The sequence below is a fragment of the Periplaneta americana genome, chromosome 4, assembly GCF_040183065.1.
Source record: "Periplaneta americana isolate PAMFEO1 chromosome 4, P.americana_PAMFEO1_priV1, whole genome shotgun sequence".
In the NCBI taxonomy this organism is placed as follows: domain Eukaryota; kingdom Metazoa; phylum Arthropoda; class Insecta; order Blattodea; family Blattidae; genus Periplaneta; species Periplaneta americana.
Window position 1 is genome coordinate 118,580,060 of NC_091120.1, and position 24,390 is coordinate 118,604,449.

The 24,390-nt window shown below is 34.0% G+C and overlaps 2 long non-coding RNA genes across 2 annotated transcripts in view; one reads left to right on the forward strand and one right to left on the reverse strand.

Moving 5' to 3' along the window:
• The first annotated feature begins 375 nt into the window (after window positions 1–375).
• LOC138698140 (uncharacterized) overlaps window positions 376–24,390 on the forward strand; it is a 56,165-nt gene continuing 32,150 nt past the window's right edge. Inside the window, exon 1 of the long non-coding RNA XR_011331726.1 lies at window positions 376–830. This is a non-coding gene — a long non-coding RNA (uncharacterized lncRNA). The remainder of the gene's footprint in view (window positions 831–24,390) is intronic.
• LOC138698139 (uncharacterized) lies at window positions 1,063–7,677 on the reverse strand. The gene is made up of 6 exons (XR_011331725.1): window positions 7,114–7,677; window positions 5,993–6,149; window positions 5,642–5,892; window positions 5,254–5,379; window positions 4,815–5,022; window positions 1,063–4,532 (listed from the first exon to the last, which is right to left on the reverse strand). It is a non-coding gene; the product is annotated as an uncharacterized lncRNA (long non-coding RNA).

The window sequence follows — 24,390 nt, forward strand, 5'->3', positions numbered from 1 at the left end:
ATATTCTCCAATAAGTAGCATACAACAACTTAATAAAGTACTACTAGATTGTTTTAATTTTACAAAACACAAAATAACCTAGTTATTTCAAAAGATTAAAACCTGCATTATCACAGATATAATATCGAAGCTTAATTTGTAAGTCTGAGTTGCAGTAATATTGCTTGTTCCCCATGAATTACGTATAAACCAGTTACAACTGCAACTAATGGGTAAATAGTAGATAAAAACTATTGGTGAAAATAAAGTGTCTCCTTTATTATATTATATTCTCTCCTGTGTATAAACAACAATTTCATAGCAATGCGTACTTTATAATGCCATAAAAATGTTTATTTTTGCGAAGCTGTACTCCTTTTTTGCATACTTCCGGTTGAAGTCGGCACAATGTTCCAATTTTCGGTTAATTATTATATTTACTATTCAGGGGTGCATTATAGCTCACAATTTGTTAATGTAGTAATGTTACAATGCATTCTTATGTAATGGGTTGTTTTTAAAACCTTTCGCATTCGCTCAAATAGCGATCTTGAAACTGAGGTCATATTTATCCATGCTGAGGTGGACAACAGAGCTAGTGCCACTCGGCGCCGAACCACTGAACTAGAGGAAGTTGCGTCACTTTCTCTTCTACCCGCTCTGGTATGGGATTAAGATAAATGCAAATAAGACGAAGAGCATGGTCACAGGAAGAAAAATACAGAAGATAAACTTGTGAATTCTAAATGAGGCAGTAGAGCAAGTGGACAGCTTCAAATATTTGAGGTGTACTATAAGCAGTAACATGAGCTGCAGTCAGGAAGTGAAAAGGAGGATATAGTGAGGATCACGTAAGTTCAGTTCCCAAACAGCAAATATTTCCGCCTTGTCAGTGTTGCCAACTGTTACCAGATATCACCACATGTAGTAAAATCACGATCCTATGTACTGAATGACTTCTTTATTCACCGTACTTTACCTTAATGTTGGAAGGTTATTCTAAATAGTTTCAATAATAATGAGAATAATAATAATAATGAGAAATGTATTGCTATGTTCTATTCTTTTATTCCTTTACATTATTATTAGTATTCGCATTAATAGGTTACTATACGTAAATATACAACAAAGTATAGTATATAATATTCAAGAATCAAATCTGTTCCAAGACAAATTAAATTATTGTCACTTCACTTCAAAGATTCCAGCGTACATATACTGTACTTCCTAAAGGTAGATAAATTAATAACCAATTGACTTTTGGTTGGAATTCGAATGAACTTCTGATTATCTTTAGAAATTAGTAAGGAAATGGATAATACAACTAGGCTAAAACTGAAATAATAATAAATCAACTTACAAAAATAATTTTGGTCCTTAAAAGCCATAAGTAATTTCACTTCTAGATACCTTTTTAAAGATTTCATTTGTTTGTAAATTGCTTAATAATGTTACACTTACACTTATTATTTCTGCAACTCCACGTCTGTCATTGAAAAAATGTATGATACATAACTGTGAAGTCTCTTTTTGGCTCTTGTGTCATAAATTTAAATAAGAAAAAACAAATGATTCAAGAAATGTGAGCTGGTGAAAATTAAATACTCAATTAATAAAACAATTACTACCAAAAGAGTATTTTATTAATTCTATACAAAAGATGGATTACACAGAACAGATGGCCAGAAATCATAGATTTATACACAACATACAGCATGAAACGATCATCAAAAAATGCTTTTTGTACACAATAACATCTTTCAAACGAAGTGAAATAGCCAATAAGTTCAATAAATATTATGCTAATAAGTAATAACTATAATTAATAATTATCTACAAGCTGTAAAAGGGAATAAAATAGTATATTGTTGAAATTAGGGGGTTATGGTTTATTACGTGTATTTATAATTTTAATTACTTTTTCTACATTTAATTATATTTTAATTTCTATTAGATTAGTTGGTGGTGTGGTTGTTAGTTTTATCTGTGTACGTCAGACTATTAAGGAAAAACTGAAAGAAATATTAAATCTACAATCTACTTTATATAACAATATTTAATCAAGAACTGAATATTACTATTAATTTAATAACATAAGACCTAAACATCTCCAAGTCCAGACAATACACATGCTGATTTTCTTAAACATGTTGGCAAACAAGCAAACTCACTACTTTTATCTTGTAATCTCATCTAAAATACAATATCTGTCTGGAGAAAATCTATCATAACATCAATTTTGAAAAGCAATTATTCAACTAATATCTTTTCGAGTTATCGACAGATACCACTTACTAGTATGATAGCCAAAATTATGGAAGAGATGATTTCATAGATTGAATTGGTTCCTGGAATCTAGTAACTAACTTTCATCTTATTGAGTTGACTTTAGAGAATTGCATTCAACAAATGGACAGATTTTAAATTTTAGTCAAGATATTAAAGATATTTTAAGCAGAAAACAAAACACCTTAACAATTTTAATTTATTTTCAAGGAGCATATGGCTCTGTAGATATAAATCACTTAAGAAATTGCAAACTTAGGGTGTCCATGATAAAATGTTACACTGGGCCTGTGACTTGATTATTTGATTCATTGTCACAAATATGTAAATAGAGACAGATTCATCTGGGCTTCCCACATTGTTGTTTTCAGGAATACATTTTCCAATATTAATGTCGATGGTCTAACTAAAGAAATAGATCTTATGATAATCTCATCATTTGCAGATAATATGGTTCTCTAGAACAAAAAATCACAGTCCACAAATATTAATAAACAGAGCCAAAATCCCAACAGACTTTTTGACTCTACTTGGAGAACTCAAACTTGCTCAATTAAGGGAAACTTTACTAATAAAAACAATCCCAAGTTATTTCAAAATGAATAGTATATAAGTTAACTTTAACAGATGATGTTAAGAAATGTGATACTTCTCCAGACATTTTAAAAATCATTAGAAACGATAAATGATCTGGTCAGTGAGTGACTACATACAGTATTTTTTTATAGATGGATCCTGTTTACCAAGCCATAGATGTAGTGGTGTTGTAGTACAATACCAGTATATTCCCTTTTACAGGGAATTATATTCAAACACTTGTTTGCCCCATTTTAACCGTGACAACGCTTTTTAGTTTTTTAAACATTCTGGTTATTGTATTGTGTTTGTGTTTAGTGAAAGATTTTAGATAAGGGCGCAAATAGCCATAGTAGCTGACGCGCCCTTTTTAAATGCCACTAACTAACTAACTAACTTCAAACACTGACTAATTTTGATAGTGAAAATTTAGATACACTTTTAAGCTTACAAAATCTCCAGTATCGACTTCATAAATCTGAGAAGGCTGTCATACTATCAGATTCAAAATCAGATATTCTTGCTGCAGTATTGGACGTAACAGCATGAAATCTCAATATTTTACAGTGTTTTAATATTTTAAGCAAAATGGTCGAATTACATCGACGACTGGTACTTCCATGGATACATGAACTTTATGGAGTGGGAGGTAATGAGGTAGCTGAAAGGTAGCAAAATTACTGTAAGGTTATCTATACCTGCATCTTACCACACTGTTAAAAGAATAACAAGATCAGAACATGACAATGTGGTAACAAAAATCGGAATGATTCTAAAGCAAATGAAAAAATTGCAATAGGCCATCCGGCATCCACTCCACGATGGAGGAAAATCCTCAGAAGAAACCAACTAATCAGACCAAATGGGGGATCCAAATTACCCTCGAGTGCAGCTCTGAATTTGCAGGCCAACGAGTCTACCGACTAAGCTACATTGGTGGCTCCACTAAAAATATGAAGTACATGGCACTCAGATTATTAAATTGACAAACCTAAACAATTATTCATGAGTTAAGCTATAAAATATAATACATAGCAAGCAAGTTAATTCAATTTAAAAGTATAAAGAATTCAATCAGTTGAAATATACAGAAATTGATAATAAATATCATGCATATTACTTCACATTACAAGCATAAACAATTCATCACTTGTGGTATACAGCCTACTATTTAATTTACAGCACATACAATTCATCAGTTAAGCTATAGGCCTACAGTCTACTATTCAATTTACAGCATATATAATTCATCAATTAAGCGAAACAAAAATATAGTACAATACATAGTAAAAATAATACACCTAATTTAATAACTGAACTTCTATGAAAATCTACAGTGGCAGTACTCATATTATCACAGGCCATGATTGTCTCAAATATTTACAAAGAACTGATATTTCAGAATCTCCCCATGCCATTTCTGAAATCTCAATGAAGATATGGATCATTGTCTTGACTGTTTAACTTTACACAGCTTTCAATCATCTGGTTAAATATTGGAGTGCAAGATAACAAATGACATCAACTGCTGAACACTTGGTATCAATCAACCAACAACTTCATTACATTAAAGGGGAAAAAAACTGAAAGAATTAATTGTATATAGACACAACACATAAGACAAGGCTGCTTCAGAACAGTAATTGGCAAGGCTCTGTTGTTTTAGGATTCTTATGTAGATTCAATTTCACCTGAAAGAAAAAAGTAGCATCTATAAGTATGCCTAATTATGAGAAATAAGAGAAACGGTTGCAATAGTAGTAGTAGTAGTAGTAGTAGTAGTAGTAGTAGTAGTAGTAGTAGTAATGATAATAATGATAATAATAATAATAATAATAATAATAATAATAATAATAATAATAATGACTGTAAAGTATAAAAATTAATATTGCAATGTAATATCAAAAGGTGATTTCACACCATCAACTCTTATCATTTAGTACAACAAATCTATTATATTCAGTTGCAATCACCAGTAGCTGTTCTTTCCTCCATTTTGTTGTTGGCTGATTTTTCACAAGTCTGCTATGATATGCAGCACTATCCATGACAATAACGCATTGCCCTAATGTTCTCAGGTCAACAACTGTGTTTGCACCCACTTCTCAACTACAGGGCTATTCATAGCACTATGGTAGTCCTGACTTTTCTTTCAATTGCATGAAAAAATTAAATCAGCACCTGCAATAAAAATTATACCTGGGCATATAATTACGTCACATGAATTCACAGCATTTAAATAAAGAAAATAAAACATAACATAACATAACATAACATGACATGACATGAGATCCTCTTTGGTGAAAGGCTTTCCCACGTTTTTATTTAGTCACCAATTTTTATATTTTTGTACCCTGATTTAAAAAATTACTCTTGCCAAATTTATGTAAAATATAAATCAATATAACTTACTGAGTATAAATCCACCTTTCGTTCTGGCATCTAATCTTCCACCCTCATTTGTTGGTCTACGAATAACACCATTCATGTCACTGGAAACTTCACCTGGTTTATTTCATGAATAAGTGGGTGATCCTACTTAAAAAAACAGAGAGAGAAAAGCAATTCACATTGACACTCTAAGAGACACAAAAATTTTAAAGACAGGAAAACCGTTCAAGAATTTTATAACTAGCCTCTAGTTATAATATGAAACTATTAATTGCAAAACATGTTGTTCCCACCTGAATTCATTACTAGTAGCCTATATTAATTGCAATTTCATATTCCACATAAGTGTTAACCTATTTGTTAGTAAAAAATTCAATCACTCAATGTCTCACAATACATTGAAATTTACCATTCATAAAAATCCAAGTCTCATCCAAGAATACTACGGGTTTAGGGTTCTCACGCTCCACATTTCTTATTTATTCTCTTAAAAACGAATAACATCACTTTCTCGTACATGTGTATAAGGTTCCCCTTTGCTCCATAGAAATTTCATCTCTTTCAAAATTTTTTTCACCGATGATAAGGATACTCTAAATAAATATGTTTCATAATCATCATTCATATGTTCCAGAACTTTTGCTGCTGTTAGTACTTCCCCTGTAACAGTAAATGAAAATTATGCCATATTTTTATACATATGACTAATATCAGAATTACATTGCATAAATCAACACAATAATTCCTGTAACTTCCCTACCTTTATGTAACTTGTCATAAATAAATCTCGCAATTGCATCTTTCGTAAAATCATCAGCATCAGTCACTGGATGTTTACGTAGTCTATGTTTTCCTGGTGTCACAAGTGGGATCCCCTTCTGTGAATTTATCACTTTCGTGGCTGTAGTAAAACCAAGCTGTAATAACAAACAATAACATAACACTTCTAAAAATTGTTATATCATAAAATTCATGCATGATACCAACATTTACAGCTATATGAATAGAAAATGATCAACATGTTAGGTTGGATCTACGATAGGTTTAAGTAGGCTAATATTTAAGTAATTCTCCAGAAAAGCTACATCAAAGAAGGCATAATTTTATTTTGTTTAATTGATTTCTGTGATATTTACATAGTGATGAACACGTGGTTTTAGTGCACAGCCACAAATACTTTCAGCACAAAAATCCTTTGACACTTACCTGTATATTCTAATGCATTGTTGTAGTCCCTCCCTCAAACGTGTTACTAATTACCAATATAACATGCAAGAGGTCCAGGACGAAGAGAAATGGTTAGTTTCCCAGTAGTGCGTCCTCGTCCTCTCGAGTGTTATATCTTAACAAGTACTTTGGGTGGGGTAGCTTTTCTGAAGAAACACCATATTTAATATTACTTAGACCAGTCATGAATAAATTATTCAGCCAGAGTCAACGTTCCTATGCTTTATAGAGTATGTTATATAGTTATTATATAAAATTGAATTATTTTTAAGCACCATAACAGGCCAACATTCATGTAATATTTGCTGCAATATCAAGTTAATAATTACAATATGACTTGTATTTTCTTCGGCCGATGTGGCATGTAAATTGTGATCTGAACGGTTAATTTAATACCAAAAGAGAAAACTGGAAATTTACTTTCGTGCTGTTTGATTACTTGTTCGTCTAATTTGTAAATGTATTTAAGCTATCACCTACTGCAGTATTACAGTATCTTAAATGTATTTAGTTTGGCAATATGAAAATCACTGACTTGATTAAACATGTAGGCCTAACCTAAAAATTTGTTTTGTTTGACCACAATCATGAAATTATTAGTGCAAACTCCTAAAACTGAATACCACTTTGAAATGTATGCTTAAGAATACTTACTCCTAATAATTGTCCTATTCTGGTTGTAATTGCTGTCTCCGTTAGCATAATTCCTTCTTCATTATCTTCTTTCTTCAACTCATTATACACGTGAACTACAGATTTCTGAAGCGTACTCTGAATGCCACACATTTTCTTCCTTGGAGGAGTCACTGCAACACTATTTCATTTTTTGACATAGTAATAAAAATCTAAACACGAAAGAAATTCATTAAAATTTGAAATAATATTTCTATCCATTACCCACGTGCATTATCACGCCCAAGTATATTATATTCATTCGTACTTATCTGACTATTCTTGAATTATAACCACAACGCAACACATAAAATAACTATTATGTATTAATATTAATACTAATATTAATTAATTATTAATAAGTTCGAATTTCACTATCTTCCAGTAACCGGCTGAGAAATCTAGTACAATTTTAATTTCATGGAACTCCAGTACCGGCAAATATTGTCGATATTTGCCTCAGCTGCCAACATACCGGTTACAAAATCACTACCATTTATAGTATTTGTCAGTATCGAAATTCGAAACGAAGTTGGCAAAAGAAAATTCAACCTTCAAACTAGAAAATCACCATAATCCACTAGCATTTGTAGTAATGGGGGAAAAATGGTTAGGTTTCACCCTTAGGGCATCAAGTTACCTGGTCTTCCCTATAGCAATGGCCAAGGAAGCTTTTAACTGAAAAAGGAGCATTTTCTGTGGATCTCTGGAAAAAGAACTAAGGAAGAGACTATTGAAGTGCTTTGTATGGGGCAGAAACGTGGACTTTATGATGAAGCGAATAGAAGCATTTGAAATGTGGATGTGCAGAAGAATGGAACATGTGAAGTGGACAGACAATAAAAAATGAAGCTGTGTTGGAAAGAGTAAGTGAAGAAAGACTGATACTGAAACTGATCACGAAGAGGAAAAGGAATTGGTTGGGTCACTGGCTGAGAAGAAACTGTTTACTGAAGGATGCATTGGAAGGAATGGTGAATGGGAGAAGAGTTCGGGGTAGAAGAAGATATCAGATCATAGATGACATTAAGATATATGAATCATATGAGGAAACGGAGAGAAAGGCAAAAAATAGGAAAGATTGGAGAAAGCTGGGTTTGCAGTGAAAGATCTGCCGTTGGGCAGATCACTAAATGAAATGACTACAAGACAACTTTTGTATAGGCCTACTCTTACATTTTGAATTTCGGAATTTCTTTTTTTTAGGTACACTCTACTACAGATGCTTCCTCCTGGCCATTTGCCAAATTCGGCACCAAACATTCTATCATATCATATTAACTGTACAACATTAGCCCACAGCCAAATACTACTTTTTATATTAGTACTGTACTTTTATGATAGTCGAATATGGATTAATTATCTTCACTTGTTATTATTAAAAATATCAAATTTGGAAAAGAGCTCAACATTGCTGTTGAGATTATGTCTGCTAATATGAGGGTGGATCGGAAAGTAATGCACAATAATTTTTTCTGCATAGGTATTGCGGCTGGGATGTTGACATTTCATTGAGATATAGTTTCAAGTTTTTACTACAGACACAATTTGTTTTGCATGTGCAGCTCTAGCAAGAGAAGCGTGAACTATGCAACAAAGATGGCGTGCATGTTACTGTCGTCAACTTGTGAAGAGCAGCAAAGTGTTGTACGATTTTTGTGAGCTAAGGACATAAATTCACAGGGACATGTATGGCGTGTACAGGGAAGATTGTATGAACCGTACCAACATCTCCAGGTGGTGCGCATTCTTCACAGACGGCCGTGAGAACCTTTGTGATTCGTCATGTTCTGGGCGGCCAGTAACAGCTGCAACCCAGCAGAATGTCACAGGCATTGAGGCGGCAAATTTGAACAACCGGCAGATCCAACTATGAACTTATCTCAGCATAATATCAATTAATGTTTTTGGTTTCAGTCAATGACTTATCATACAATATTCAAGGAATAAAACCTTTATATTACATATTTTATGATTTGTATGAACGTTTTCGTAGCACTTGCAATATCATCAGATACATATAATTTCTAATATATTAACCTCAGTTATAAGTAGAGCAGATATTAATTAATAATAATAATAATGATTTATTTAACCTGGCAGAGTTAAGGCCATACGGCCTTCTCTAACACTCAGCCAGGAGTAAAACTGCGTTACAAAAAATACTACAATTTTACACACAAAACTGAATAAGATAATAATAATAAAATGTAAACAACAAGTAAGTAGAAATCAGACATAATATATAACATACAGAAAGAAAGAAAAAAGCATAATAATATGTGAATAGCAGGTCAAAATAAATGAGACATACAAAGTATAAGAAAATAAGACAATTATTGATAATAATAATAATAATAATAATAATAATAATAATAATAATAATAATAAGAAGAAGAATAGTAAAAATAATAATAGTAATAAAATAGTGTAGTACAAAGCATACAATGAATACAATATTTTTAGGTACACACAGTGAGGAAAATTATGATTTTATATATATAGCTCAACTTATCACATTATAGATATACCATTATCAGAAAATATGAAAACAAAAAGATAAAATAAGTTAAATATCACTAGAACATTAAAAAAATGTGAATACGTGGAAACATGCAATACAACACTTGTCATAATAGTATGTTAGTTCTGCAACTCGTCATAAGATAATTTTCCAATTTGGATTTGAAAGATTTCAATGTTCAGCAGCCCTTGACTTCAGACAGCAGAGAGTTCCAGTGACGAGAGGTAGCAGCAGTGAAAGATGAATACAGAAATGATGTGTGAGGTGGAATTTCTAGCGTGTTATCGCATTGTGATCGAGTATTAATATTATGATAGCGAGAGAGAGTATGAAAACGAGCAAATAAATAATAGGGGGATGAAGTGTGTATAATTCGATATAAGAGAGAAAGTGAGTGCAGATTTCTACTCTCATGTAACCTAAGCCATGACAACTTCTCGAAAGAAGGTGAGATATAATCATAGTATCGAACATTACAAATGAAGCAGATGTACGCGTTATGAACACGCTGTAGTTTCTGAGCGGAATCAATCCTAAGATCACTGAACAAAACTTCGCAATAATCGAAGTGAGGTAGAATGTATGTCTGTACCAGCGTCTGTTTTAATTTAGATGGATAATGATACAATCTTTTTAGTGAATGGAGAATAGAGAATGGCTTCTTACTTTATATTTAATGTGCGTATCCAATTGAGATTAGATTCGAAATGCACTCCGAGATTTTTTACGTTAGAGCTAAATGGGATGATTGTTTTATTCAGTTTCACAGGTGGAATATTCAGGTCGTTGACATCAGGAATTAAACTACGGTTCGCAAACAGAATAGCCTGGGATTTACATGCGTTTAGGTTAAGCCCGAATTGTTGAGACCGGGAAGAGATGGAATCAAGATCTTCATTAAGACTATTAATGCTGTCATTTAGTGCAGCAGGACGGGCTGAAATATACAATTGAACGTCGTCTGCATATATTTGATATCTGCAGTGCTTAAATGATTTAGAAATTCCATTTATATAAATAGAGAAGAGCAAGGGGCCTAATACTGATCCCTGAGGCACTCCTGTGTCTACAGTACGCCAGGATGAGAAACGATTATTAGATATGACACACTGCTAGCGGCCAGTAAGGTAGGAGTACATCCAGGTGATAGCACTATCAGAAAGATGTAGTGTTTGTAGTTTAGTCAATAGTAGATCGAAGTCAACAGAATCAAAGGCTTTGCTATAGTCCAATAAAACTAGTACACAGTGGCGAGGCGTGACATTTCAAATAGGGGAAGCTCCAGGTTATACGATATGATAGGGTATGATATATTTCATGTAATTAATTACATCTATGTAAAGTGGACCTCACAATTTTACTCCAGTTTATACATATGTTTAACTGTAAAAATTCTTAACAGAGCATAGTGCTTGGGGTGTCGGGTGTCCTTCAGCTTGGAAACAAGTAAATAATTAGACCTAAATTCGTGGACATTAATAATGAATAAAATATGTACACTCTTAGACAAAAAAAATGACCGGGCTCCAGATTCTATGTCCGATTTGGAAGACTTCGGGTGCATTTGTCAGAGCATGATACACACGCGGATGAATTTCTTCTGTCGTGTTTCCGATACTCCACTGCCACCATTATATGATCATTATATAACATGCTTCTTAAAGAGTCATCGTCTCTCTCGCATAGCATAGTCGGTAGCATTGTGGACTTGTATTCGAAAGGTTTCGAGTTCGAATCTCAGTCTGTACTTTTTTTTTTTTCATTCTCATTTTTTACTTCTTGTATAATGATAATAACCAGTATTGTGAAATATTTAACAGAAAGTTAATATTTACAAAGGGCAAGTTAGATACATAATAGCAATCTTTTCCCTTGTATCTTGTATTTAAAGAGACTAAACGAAATCTTCTCGGATAGAAATAAACAATAATAAACCTTAAGTAAAAGAAATCCTTCTCGGATAGGAATAAACAGACATAATCCTTTTCTTTGTATTAAACAAAATAAAGAAATACATCTCTGAGACTAATAAACAAAAATCAAAATAGACAAAAAATTCAATACCAGGTATGTAATCCCTCCGCATCTATAACCGCCTGCAGCCTACGGGGTATGGATGCGATCAGGCGTCTCAGGTACTGTCGACGTGAAGATACACGATCCCAAGCGTCCTCGATAATGTTCCAGAGTGCATCTTTTGTGGTCGGCCGACATGGTATTGTATTTATCATCGCTGTCACAAATTTTTCTTCACCTCCGACCACACATTTTCTAGGACATTCAGATCTGGTGAACAGGGAGGCCATTCTATCAGTCTGATATATGGCCTCTCTGAAAACCATCTCATGACCTCGGCACATGTGTGAAGACGATGATTAACCTGTTGAAATATGATCTCATCATCATCAGGATGTATCATCCGTACAGAGGGAAGCATAACATTTTCCAATAAGACCTTGTATTGTTGGGCATTAAGATTTCCATCGAGCCGCCACAGAACACCCAGACCGTCACTGGACATCCAGCCCCAATATGGAACAGATACACGGCCACTGCGAAAGTGAGTTGCCACATGCGTAGGATCGTATCGGGATCCCCGTGAACAGTAGACTATTTGCCTCCCATAATTGTCAGAGGAAAAAGTAACTCGTCTGAAAATATTACCTTATTCCAATCGAAATTAACATTTTCCTCTGAAAATGCAAGGCAGAATAATCTGTGGTTATTGTTATTATTATTATTATTATTATTATTATTATTATTATTGTGTTTGTAATACTATGAATATTATTATTGTTATTATTCTGGTTGTTGCATTATTATTATTATTATTATTATTATTATTATTATTATTATTATTATTACTACTAATACAAATTATAGTAACTGATCAATATTCCTTATAGAGAGGGGAGAAGATCCAAGAACTGAACATCTATTTTAATTCAAGGGTAATTAGGAAGAAGTCTCCGATATTACTGAATGTTTTTGTTTAATTGTTCAACTAATCCAAACTCCTGTGCACATTAATAAATGTATCATTTGTTTCTAGCTAGAGAAAAAAATAAAACGAAACAAATATATATACTTATATGAAGGCGGATACGAACCCGGGTTTTTTGCGTGGGAAGCCAGAGTTTTACCACGGAGCTATGACACATACACAGTTCAAACCGTTGTTTGCCAATATAAGAGTATGTTCTTGGATCTCGCTGGTTTCGTGCTTACTACTCTGATTTTAGTCTTGTGTATCAGGCGCACAGCCAAACGGAACTTAGAAAAATTTACGCTTCAAGAGTGCGGTCATTTTTTTTGTCTAAGAGTGTACATAATTAAAAATAAATTAAACATTATCGTACCTTATTTTTTGTACACTAGTTCAATCCTCCTGTTTTTTCTGGCAAAGATGTCAATCACATCATCGTAGAAGAATGGTCTCTGGCGTAATGTAGCAAGCAGGGACTTTTCGATGCTCAGAAGAGCTAGTGAAGATAGTCTCTCCTGACATTGAGTGTTCCGAAGATAGGACTTAATCCTCTTCATTGCTGAGAATGACCTTTCTGCAGATGGACTAGATGCTGGGATGGTGATTATAAACAGCACAAGTTCATGCAGTTCTGGAAAAACTGACACTAATCCTTCTTCTGTCAAGTACTGATGTAATTTCACAACAGTGTCCTTATGCATTTCACTATCTTTGTATAATACACTCAGTTCACCTCTCAGACTTGAAAAATCAAAGAATTTGTCATAGCTCTGTTTTAAGCTGAAAAAGCCCTCTTCTGGAAATTGTTTTGCAAACTCTTTAAAGTATCTTGAATCTAAAATATTGAGGAGTTTGAGTTTACTCAAGTCAGCAAATCGATATTCAATGTTTGTTTTCATTACGTCAATAACTTCCAGAAATATTCTTTTATAGGACATGGATCTGCTTTCTCCTGAAATAGCATCAATTCTTAATCATTTACTAGGAGCAGGCTTATCACTGTTGTATGAGACTTTATCCCAAATAGATTCAAAATCTTCTCTGAGTCTTGTAAGATGGCTAGAAAATTTCTCAACTCGATATCAAAAGTCTTTTTCTGAAGAACTTGAAACAATATGTCAGCCTGAGGAAATATGGAATAGAACATGTTAAGGAAAAAATTGAAATCAAAGTCATGTACTGTTGAAAGAAGACCTCGAGCATTACAGACTGTTTCTGGATCCCAACTATCTGAATTTTCAACAATTGAAGTTAGTAAGTCTTCTATTTGTTGTTTGTGTTCGTACACAGTTTGTAATAACCTGTTACTGTAAGTCCATCTTGTTGGAGCTAATGTAGGAAATCTTTTCTTTATCTCATTGTCTAGTGCTGCCATTCGCTTTGTCGATTTTGAAAAGAAAATTCCAAAACCAGAGAGAGTGACAAAGAATATTTAGCACTGCTTAATAAAACTCACTGCTTGTGACCATACTAAATTCAGTCTATGTGCATAGCAGTGCACAAATATAGTTTGTGGGCATTTTTCTCTGACCCTCCTCTGAAGACCACTGTGTTCGCCTGACATTACTGCCGCCCCGTCATATGTCTGTGACACCAATTTTGTTTCACAGTTAAATTCATGTAAGACATTAAATACATGATGTGCTAAAGAATTTGCCGTTCTGTCGTCACTGACGTCTCTGAAATACAAAAATCTCTCCTCAATATTTCCAGCTTTGGTCACATACTGCAGTATAACAGATAATTGTGATTTTGTTGCATAATCCGTAGCTTCGTCCATAATAATGCCAACAAAAGGAGTGTCAGAAATTTCCTTCTTGATTTCTTTTGTCATTACCTGCGAAACAGAGAAGATAATGTCATTCTGTATGTCACTGGACAACCCCGAAAAAACCGTCGAATTTGACAAATGATGAGATAACTCTACATCAAAATCTCCGAATTCCTTCAACAGTTCGACATAATTCCCTCTGTTCAAAGAACTTTCGGACTCGTCGTGGCCTCGAAATGCAAGCTCTTGCTTTCCCAAAAAACATACTACCTTTATCATCTGAGAAAGTATTCTTCTGTTTCTTCTTACGTCCTCATTGTGTTTCTCTATCGAAAGCTGGAATTGTTCACTTAAACACGATTCGATCCTTGTTTTCCCGAACTGTGTAAATTGTTTTAGACACATTATGTGATTTTGTGTGACTTGATGTCTTTTCTGAGATTTGTGCAAGTTATTTAAGTCGTCAAAACCAATGTGACTCCAAGCGCTTTTCTTTTGCGAAAATAATAAGCATGGCCAGCAGAACAATTTTCGCAATCTATGACATCCACATAACCATGGAACTGTATCATACATATTTTCATTAAAATGATGCATAAACGCTTTAACACCTTTACTCTGTATACCGAGATCATTATTAAGAAGTTTTTTTGGTTTGTCACTTTTAATTATATTTAGTTTTTCCTCGTAAGGGAGAGAACTAAACCTACTTTTCAGTACTATTTCTATTGCACAATCACACGTAGGCCCTTCTTCCACTGCAACGCTGCCCACGCTGCTGTCAGCAGCCATGCTGTTCAAGGGGTCCAAAATTTCACGGAGCTGGCACTCGCCCCATCAACTCGCAACCTAAAGTGGAGTTAATGTGTATTTCCGACACTTTCACCATTCATTAGCAACTTAATAAGAAAACCCTAGTTTTATCTACTAAACTATAGTGTACACATAATACAAGAATCACTACAATTAAAAACATACTTACAGTTCTTTTTAATGATGTCACATAATATAAAAACAATAAAATATTCTTTGCCACTACAAATATTTCAGCGGGCCGATTTCTGGAGTTGCTTCCCGTTACCAACAACTCCCGAATTTTTCCGAGCAGCTACGATTGTGTCGAGTCCAGCTTACCACGACATGCTCAGTTGTCAATGCGCACTGGTCACTTGTTCCTGTGCTGCCGTTCGCTGCCTAGCATGAGGCTGTGATCTTCAACACGACTAATGTTCCCAAATGAATTTAAAGATATAAAATGAATATAAATATAAACCTGTAGGTAGAAGAAATGTCGGCAGGCCACGGATGAGATGGTCGGATCAGTTTTCTTGAAGACGGAACGAGCCACAAGGCTTATGCCGTGATGAAGAAGATGATGATGATGAAAATGAATATTATTTCTCCTAAAATTTAAGGGGAAGCGGCGCTTCCAGCACTTCTAAGGACACTTCGCCACTGCTAGTACAGTAGCCTGTCGTTTATCCATGGCTGCGCGTATGTCCTCAGGGACATTCAACAAAGCAGTAGAAGTGCTATGGTCATTTAATATTAGAGATGAATGCTAAAATTAGGTTAAAATTAAAATTAAAACCTTAAAAACATTTTGAAATATTACGAGCCTTCACTTACTTATACAATAAGCATTCTTTTGTGTATTTATGATTAATACTGATATTTATATTGCTTTATATGTTTATATGGTATAAAATTTGGTAACTAAGTGTATAGTTACTCTTGTGTATTAATCTTATGTGGTTTAATGTTACGAACTGTAGACCAATGCTGAAGTATTTTCTAAAAAAAAGAAAGGATATTGTGGGTTTATTGAATTAATTTATAAATATTTGAGTAGATTAAACTTATAATTATGTGTCAGAAGACGAACAATTGTTTGTATGCATCTGAAATCTGATTAGCTGCATATTCCACTAATCAGGGATGTATGCATTGGAGAGAGAAAGGAACTGGCCACTCTACTCCATTATCTCCTGGTCTAGTTGCCTCATGAGTGATCCCTTATTGGTGTTACTTCTGAGGTTCAAACCTGTCTTCGAACAGTTGACTAAACTACAACAAACTTATAATTGAACTTACATAGTTATTTGTATATACCTTTTGCTATGATGATGTCCTATATTTGGAAGCAGTGGTGTAGTTTATGTAGAGTATCATTGGAAGTTATTTAATGCGCACATCCATGAGCGACCCCTCCACCATCACAATACACAGTTGCTCTCCAGCTCTCAGTCTAACAGGACTGCATACATACCAACAGATAGATTGTAAGTACCGTATCATACATATTAAACAGTTTTACAGACACAAATACATTTTCACATCAAAATAATATTAAATTTTGTTCTTTAAAACACAACTTATGATTATACATTCCAATTCCATATCAAATAATTAACTATATTCAATAAGTTTAATTCAATAATAAATATAATATATTTTCTCTATTCAGATGCTACCGGTATCGAAGTTCACCTAGCATCTCAAATGCATAATAATTCATAAATCATTTAAAAGCAATAAAATAAGTTTATTTCGTATAAACCCATAATATAATGTAATCCACACAATCAATTTATTATAATTTTGCTTTTACAGTTTAAATAACTTCTGATGATACTCTACATAAACTACACCACTGCTTCCAAATATGGGACAACATCATAGCAAAAGCTATATTAAATAACTACGTAAGTTCAATTGTAAGTTTAATCTACTCAAATATTTATAAATTAATTCAATAAACCCACAATATCCTTTCTTTTTTTAGAAAATACTTCGACATTGGTCTACAGTTCGTAACATCAAACCATATAAGATTAATACACGAGAGCAACTATATACTTAGTTACCAAATTTTATACTATATAAACATAAAGCAACGTAAATAACAGTCAACAATATCAATTACGGCATGTAATATAGCCTATATAGAATAAAGCAATTTTATTAACTAAATAAAAATGTAAACAATTTTCACTCACACACAAATTAACAATTTACACAACTTTGCTTAATTAATCATAAATACACAACAAAAAAATGCTTATTATATAAGTAAGTGAAGGCTCGTAATATTTCAAAATATTTTTAATGTTTTCATTTTAATTTTAACCTAATTTTAGCATTCACCTCTAATATTAATATCTCCTCTATTTATAACTGAGATTAATATATTAGAAATTGTATGTATCTGATGTTGCAAGTGCGACAAAAACGTTTATACAAATCATAAAATATGTAATATAAAGGCTTTATTTCTTGAATATTGTATGATTGACTGAAACCATAAACATTCATTGATATTATCCAGACTTATCTGAAACACTTTCAAAATGAATTGTAAAATTATCTCAGAAGTTCAACATTTCATACGGTGCGGTGTACAACATTGTGCATGATACATTGAAATTTCATAAAGTCAGTGTCTGCCTGACAGACAACAAGGGCCGCCAAATGATGACATGCTTGAACCACTTAAGGTGTTACACTCCAGAAGGAGTTTCTCAAAGGAATTGTCACTGGTGATGAGTCCTGGGCATACCACTAGACGAAACAAAGCAGGTATCTATGAGTGGAAATATACTGCTTGCCCAGTAAAGAAAAAATTCAAAATGACGCAATCTGCTACAAAAGCGCTTGTGACAGTGTTCTGGCATATGCATGGTGTTTTGTTGGTGGACTTTGCTAAACACGGGACCACTGTAAATGCTGCAGCCTACATTCAAACATTGGTAAAGCTGCGTCATGTCCTTCGTGACAAACACTGTAACATTAATGCTGACGATGTGAAACTTTTTCATCACAATTTCGCCCCAATGTTGCGGCTTCTTTTCATGAGAAAATCAATACATTTGGTTCGAAGGTGCTCCAGCATTCATCATACAGTCCAGACCTTGCACCGTCAGATTTTCATCTGTTTGGTTCCATGAAGAAATTCCTGGCCAGCCATCGCTTTGCGACTGATGCAGAAGTGCAATCATCTGTCCGCAGATGGCTATACTCCAATCGAACAGACTTCTATGAACAGCGTATACTGAAACTGGTACCACGCTGAAAGAAATGTGTTGAGAAACTTTGCGCCTATGTAGAAAAATTGCTAAAAGATGCGAGTTCACTTGTGTATTTTTTATTTTATTTATCTATTAAACTTTTTTTTAAATTATTGTGCGTTACTTTCCGATCCACCCTCATAATTGTACTTTCTTAACTAGCATTATGATTTATAGACCATGGTATAACTAGTGTGCAATATAACGACATTTTAAATAATAAAGGTTTTAATTTTTAAGAAATAAGTGTACAATGACTGATTTTGAAAGGCTTGATATTGTTATCCAATGGCAACTCATAAAGTTACTATACATAATAATTTTTATAATGTTCTACTCAGAATAACATTATTGTACCATATAAAATTAACAAAAGAAGAAATACCAATCTATATCACAGACACATTCATTGCTAAAACTCCAGTTGTGAACGAAATTCCTCCATGGAAATGGGTGATTCCAGAACATAGCATACAAATTCCAGGAAATCATTCCAAAAATGATCCTCCATACATTCTTAAGTTAGATGCCATGGAACTACTCTGCACCACATGTAAGGATCAACTTCAAATTTATACAGATGGATCTCTAAATCCTAATAATGGGACATCAGGAGCAGGGTATTATATTCCAAAATATCAAGAAAGTTATTTCATACCATGTTCTTCCTCCTCCAGTCTTGACACTGAATTGCTAGCTATTGATGCTGCTCTTCAGTGTGTTACTCAAATTTCTGAAAAATCTATTTGCATACTTACCGACTCCAAGGGGGCTATATTTAATATAATTAAATATGTACCAAACCTATATGCACATAGAATTATTCCACTTCAGAAACAAGTAAGCTAAAAGAACTCCAAAAGGAAATAACATTTCAATGGATACCTAGTCATTGTGATACTGTATACCTGGAAACGAGAAAGTCGATAATATTGCAAAACAGGCAACATATTTGCAACCAAGACCTTTTCAAGTGATATCTCTATCCAGTGGTTTTGCTTCAGTAAAGTCTCATTTTACAAACCTATGGATCAACAATTGGCTCTCTTCTGACAAAGGAAAAATTTTACAGTCTGTACAAAAGAAATCAAATGACCTAAAATGTACAAAAACTTGCCCAGACATGTTCAAACATTTTTAACAAGAGCCAGAACAGGTCACATTGTCACTCAATTGTACCTACACTGATTTCACCTTTCTGATAATCCTACTTGTCTGTGGTGTAATAATCATGATGAAGATCTGGAACACATTCTCCTATCACAGTCTACTATATACAGTCACGAAGCTTGGGGTGATTTTTTGCATTTCTCACGATAGTTGCTAGCCGCTTGGAGCGCTGTGAGTACTAGGAACAATAGACTGTGTCATTGCCATCGTGATCTAATTCAGGCCGTAAGGCAGACCATGTGACTCGCTTAACGCGATCACGAAGGGCGGCGTTTCAACCATATAAATTAATTGGAATGCATAAAGAGTAACATATATTTCTCTAAAATGTAGTGTAATTGCATTAATGGAATTTAAAACAATGATTAGGAGACACTTCAGACATAATTCCTTGCGAGTTGTAATATAATTTAATATAATAATATAATATAATATAATATTAATATAATAATATAATTTAATGTAATATAATTTTTGGCGTGAAAATTACGTTGTTCGTATGTGTAATACTAGCCTTTATTTCGATTAAATATTGCGAAATTCTTGTGCATTCATTTATGCACGATTCAATAATTTTCAGTTGAGATATATTGAAATTAATTATAGATGGAACAACTGGATAATACCCACGGCAGAGCAATGTCGATAGTCGACGTTACTCGCTGGCCACTCAACGAGTTAGATAACTCGTTGGTGTGGAGGAATGGCACTCCATTCCTCCATTCCTCCTCTACTGCAGTTAACACACATAGACAACAGCGCACTAGCGGCCAGAGAAAGAAGCAGAGTTTTAAAGCAAGTAAATGAACGGAGAGGGAGGAAATCCTCCTCCGAATCAGTCATGGGCGGGAAATAGAAACCGACTGGTCGTGCAGCAAAGCTCGCTACTGCTGCCGCCTAACGATGCTGCATTCAACCAGACTATAACACATCTATTACTCCGCGCGACTGCGAGAGGCAAGGGTCCATAAGAGACCTGGAACTTATTGAAACAGGCATATAAAGTGCCACCAATTTAAAAAAAAAAATACTCCGCGTCAGACCAGCAAGTTACTGCAGGCTTTATGGGACAACAAACTCTCACACCATAGCCACACCAATCAGTAACAATAATTGGCCAGGAGTGTGGGGGAGGGCAAGTACGACAGAGCGTACTGGCTCCTTGTGTATACTATCCATTCTAAAAATGTTTTCTTTTACATCACGTACACAATTTAACTCTGGACTGCTCACCCTATTTTGGACTCATTACTGCTCACCTGGGGTATGTTGTTACCCCACGACTTTTCTCTCCTCCTTCCCCCGACTACAAGTAATTAAAACGTTTGTCGTCCCATAGCCCAAGCTATTATTAGATTATTATACTAAACTACAGAAGAAAATGAAGTCATCTGGGGTGACGATGACGCGTCACCCCGGGTGCATTGCAGGGTTAACTTACTTAGTTACTTACTTACAAATGGCTTTTAAGGAACCCGAAGGTTCATTGCCGCCCTCACATAAGCCCGCCATCGGTCCCTATCCTGTGCAAGATTAAGCCAGTCTCTATCATCATACCCCACCTCCCTCAAATCTATTTTAATATTATCCTCCCATCTACGTCTCGGCCTCCCTAAAGGTCTTTTTCCCTCCGGTCTTCCAACTAACACTCTATATGCATTTCTGGATTCGCCCATACGTGCTACATGCCCTGCCCATCTCAAACGTCTGGAGTTTCAAGTTCCTAATTATGTCAGGTGAAGAATACAATGCGTGCAGTTCTGTGTTGTGTAACTTTCTCCATTCTCCTGTAACTTCATCCCGCTTAGCCCCAAATATTTTCCTTTAACTAATAGGATTAAAGAATAAAATTAGTGTAACTCATCACAAATCTTATTGTTAGCACCAGTTTGTAATAAAATGTTGTGGCTAACGCCGTACGCAGTTTCAGTTACATTGAATGAAAAGGCAGTACGAAAGTACAAATACACGTTTAGCATCATAGTTCTTTCGTCGGAACCCAATATTCTTTTCCGGATTCGTAATTTTTTAAGCATTCTGGCGACTTGTCCATTGTTTCAGTACGACAAGAAAGAGCAAACTAACTGAAGGCACTACACTAACTTATTCTTGCACAGCGATTTGAAGCTGGACTAAACTAAACTAAAAACTAATTGTATACAAAAAACACGCAATATTTACACAAACTACGACAGCGAATAGATTGGCAATCGACACTTTCAAACAGGACAGTAAAGGCCTCCCCACACCGACACGAAATATTCGCACCGGTGGCGAATGTTTCGCTTCGCAAAATTGCCACTGTCTCAGTGTACATTGCGGTATATGAGCGTGCCTACACCGACGCGAAAGTATCGCCGGACGTCTGCGAATCTGCAGCGTTGAAATTTAGATTCGCCGCCTGCGGAGTTTTTTTCGCTGCCGCCGCGAATTTTTTGATAGTGTTCTGTGAGAAATTGTAAGGAAACATCCAGTTTTATACGATTTATTCTAGAGGATTACAAGTAAGTAAGGGAAAAGGGCAATGTGAGATGCAATCCAATTGGAATTAAATGAAAGTGGTAAGTTATTCACATCTTTAACATATCTTAAGAGAAAAATTCCAGCCTGTCTGTAAGGAATGATTTCATATTCGCATCTTTGTTGACTTTTATCAGTCCTTCAGAATATCATAGCGTTGCTTAGTACAGAAATATATTTCTAGAGAACCTACCTATATGAACTTTGCGTCATTTAACATCTTACTAAGGTTTAATAGTTCAAAGTTAATAATTTTCTTAGTTAAGGGAAGGTTTCCTTCTTAAATGCAAACATATAAGCCTATATTTAATAGCAATTTTTTGTCAAAACTAATCTCATTCATATTTTATTCCTATGAAATACTCTAGGAACTTTTGTATTAGCTAGTACAGAAGAGTTGTTTCAATAAACATAAATAGGCCTATTATTGTTTTCATTAAACCTTACGGATTCGCGCTGTATCTCCTAACATTAGTAGGCCCACTCGGGTTTGGTGTCAGTACAGTTCAATCAATAATAATCAATGTTTTGGACTTAAGCTAATATTTTTATTTTATTGTGCGATATTTGTCTACATAATGTTAAAATAACCGACTTGCAATTAATTTTTAAATATTAAATACAATATTATAGGATTGTTGTTTAGTCAATTTTCCGAAGAAAAGTCTGAACCTCACAAATGATACCAAGACGGCACCACTTATGAGGCAACTAGGCCAGGAGATAATGGAGTAAGGTGGCCAGATCCTTTCCCCCTCGATTTCATACATCGCCGAAAAAATTAGCAAAAATCTACACCTAGCAGATACTGCTTCACACTTACACTTACACATAAACAGGATAATTTTATTAATTATACGCGAATATCACTACTTGTGAGACAAATCTCTCACAGATATTAGACTTGGCATCATCTCTTGTCTTCCTTCTCTTGAAGGACGCATTATAACAGAATCAAAGAAAAGTTAGAAAAACGAGACGAAGTAGAGTCTCTTCTGTTTTCGAGATTTTGTTACGCACTTAACACACGTCCATTGTAAACTATTTTTGCACGATAATATATTTAGAACTGCAAATACTGTATGAATTTTATGATACTTTCTGCGTTGAGAGCGCATTTTAGTGAATGTAGCCATTATATATTCAAGGGAGTATTAGTTTGCTAAAAAGTTTAATATAAGTCAGTGTGGTTTTCTTTTGTATCTAATGATGAAAAAAAAACATGAAAAATATGTTATTGAGGGGGTTTAGACGTATTATATTACATTATAATAGAAACGAGGACAATGAAAGTATAATAATTGTTTCCAAATGTGAATGTATTGATTTCACGGCACTAAAATTATTTATATCGTATTAGGAGTTTGTTGAACGTACTCTCATCAATTCCTAGAAAATTGCTAAATGACCGAGAATCTTCCAGTGCCATCTCTCTGAGTAGGAATAAAAAGTATATTACCAATAAATGATATTTTATTTCATTCCACTAATTTCAATTATTTACATGTCCTGGGATGGTAATTCATATTATGAGGGATTCTCTGAATATTCGTTTCATAGGTAATTTATCTTTTCAGATATCTTTAACTTCTTGTTTCTGATGCACTTTTGTATTTTTCTACGTGGACTTCATTTTCTCAGCCACACTTCTTTCTTTTTTTTATGTGTTCTCTCCTCCAGAGCTCTAAGTTCTTTGACAACGTTTGCAACCTCAAGCACAACATCTAAGGCTAAATACTAGGTACCAACGTTCGCCATTTTGATTCTTTTCTTTTAATAATTTAATTAAATGTATTCAAATATTTCAGTTATATTTATTTTAATATTGTAATTACATTTATTTTAATATTGTGATTACATTTTTTTAACTGCATTATTTATATTTTAATTACATTTATTTTAATATTTATTATTACATTTCAAAACACATACGAGTAATTAAAACAATTTAAGCGATGGAAGTATTTTGTAAGCGGATTTGAAATCAGAGCAAAGATTTCTGTATTAGCAGACAAGAGGTTGTCTTGAGTTCTTCGCCAAGTAAAAAATCCTCTTTTCTTTAACTCGCCGTAACTTGAAAACCAGTAAAGATTTTGAATAGCGGCAACTTTTAAAAGTAATTTCCATTCTTTCTCAACATTTCATTCGCTTTGACCCCCCATCTAACGTGAAAAATAAAAAAGTTTACCGCTAACCACTTCTGAAGGTCTAAATGCCTATT